Source organism: Cibotium barometz, chromosome 1 (genome assembly GCF_041138505.1).
Source record: "Cibotium barometz isolate CiBa-2024 chromosome 1, ASM4113850v1, whole genome shotgun sequence".
Classification (NCBI taxonomy): domain Eukaryota; kingdom Viridiplantae; phylum Streptophyta; class Polypodiopsida; order Cyatheales; family Cibotiaceae; genus Cibotium; species Cibotium barometz.
In genome coordinates, this window is record NC_141046.1 from 5,612,998 (window position 1) to 5,615,272 (window position 2,275).

Sequence of the window (2,275 nt, forward strand, 5' to 3'; positions counted from 1 at the left end):
AAGAAAAAAGCAATGTTAGAGTTTAGAACACCAAAATCACATTAAGCACATACATAGCAAGAGATTTCGTATGGAAGCTTTTTAATAAACATGTGCATACCCAATGCTTTGGAGGTGTATCTATAAGGCTCCCATCAGTTAGTTTCTTGATAAATGCCATTGCATAAAATTTGATTGTTTTGGCACCTACAATGTTTATTGACATATGTCTCAATTGATCCAATCCAAAAATGCCATATATCATGCTATATAAAGGACACAATATTGAAAGCCAAAATTAATTTTCACATACCTCTATACACTTCAACTCAAACCCAGTGGATGGGCATGCAAGAGACTCTTGTAATGGTCCATGTGTGCAACTTGAAGAAATTGACTCAAGAACTCTAATAATATATAGATGTAAAATGTTAGTTAGCATTTACCCAAGCATTATGGATTCATGAACTTCAAAGTAAACCTCTTGTCTTACCGTTGCACAATGGAAACATACTCGCCCGAATTTCCCACATGCATTGAGTCTAGGTGCAGGAGAATATTTTTTCTCGATGACAAGCCTCTCACCTTCATGATGTGGTAATTATATACCACAAAAAGAGTCCAATGGTGCCTGAGAAACATGAAGTTGTAAGTGCTTTATCTACTAATGACAAAAAGAAGAACACATGCATCAATATGAGTAAACTATTGACTTTACCTATGTACTAGAGGTAGAAACAAGAACACATGCTTGCTCATATCAATATGTCCAAAGAAATTTTGCAATGAATTATTGCTCTTTGGACGCCGTGAAGCCACATATTCATACCACAAACTATCCAACCACGAATGAAACCTTCTCCAGAGCATCTACAGGTAGGGTTTTTTCCATCCACCTACAAAATCAACATTCTTTAAGCATCTTTGAGCTACAAATCCAAAAGCTATATTTCATAATTAAAAAAATTACCGACATGGCAAATAGGTTAAGCACGCGAGTAGACGCTTCCACCTACTTTCCCTAGTTTTTCTAGTTTACTATGCAGACCTTGTTTTTTGAGTTTCCTACCACATATCAAATAAACTGTGTGATTTAGAGACAAGGGAGAGAGATAGCAAATTACCTTCAATGTTTAGTCAATAGCAAGCTTCTTTGAGTAAAAGAGGTGGTGGAAGCAACATATGACAAGGTGGAAGCGGGCATTTTTGAATGACAATGAAAATCTTGCATATTTCTTACGTGTCCTAGTTTACTTTTTTTCCTAGTTTACCTTGGGAAGACGTTCAAACCTTATTAATTGACGACTACATGCAACCAATAGATTTCTTAAGAAGAAAATGTTGAAAAATGATTAAGATTCAAAAATCTCTAAACCCAATGCAAATGATTACCACGACCTCCCGAATCTATGATCCGCGTCCTTTTCCGAGCGGTCACCCTCATCCTTTTATCCCTAGTTTAGTTTTTATCTCTAGTTTACTTTTTGTGCGCTTTTGATCCAACGGCCGAGATCTGCGCGTTCACCTCAGCCGTCGATCCCACTTGAGGTGTCTCTTAAAGACACCGTGCGATTTAGAGATGAGGCTGGGCGGCCCCCTTCACACTTATGTTGTAGATGATAAATTGTGCAGATACTTGTGGAGAAGCCTGAGACCGAAGCAGATGGCCTTTTACCGTGCCTCGTGTACGTCTCTCGAGAGAAACGTCCAGAGCGCAAGCATCACTACAAAGCTGGTGCTATGAATGCTTTGGTACTCTCCTTAATCTACCTGTATTTCTCAAATAAGTCTGTCTCGATCAACGGGTAAAAAATAACGCATGAAACTGCTTAACTGAACTAGCCCACATTAGACTAATGTTTTGTAATTTGCCAGATCCGTGTTTCCGGGGTCTTTACAAACGCCCCTTTTATCCTGAACCTGGACTGTGATATGTACGTGAATGACGCCAAAGCCATTCTGCGAGCCATGTGCTTTTTCATGGACCCGGGCACCAACAGGGAAACGGGCTTTGTGCAATTTCCTCAATGCTTTGAAGGCGTGGACAAAGATGACATCTACGGAAATCGCATGACGACAGCCATGGAGGTACTCATCGTGCAATGCAAGCTTTTCCCACTAGCTGTTGCTTTTTATGGTCCAGATGGTGTTTGTTTTTAATAGTGTTTACACGTCACTCCAGATGATTATGAAAGGAATGGACGGCGTCCAAGGTCCCCCATACTGTGGGACAGGGTGCGTTCACAAGAGAGAAGCCTTGTATGGCACGCTGCTGTTGGCAGAGATCAGGTCATGA

General features: G+C 40.2%; 1 pseudogene across 1 annotated transcript; it reads left to right on the forward strand.

Annotated features, from left to right (window-relative positions):
• Positions 1-1,595: 1,595 nt before the first annotated feature.
• On the forward strand, positions 1,596-2,275 carry LOC147641543 (cellulose synthase A catalytic subunit 7 [UDP-forming] pseudogene; annotated as a pseudogene). Its single transcript, XR_015267222.1, has 3 exons — positions 1,596-1,731; positions 1,855-2,067; positions 2,162-2,275. The product of XR_015267222.1 is annotated as a cellulose synthase A catalytic subunit 7 [UDP-forming] pseudogene (transcript).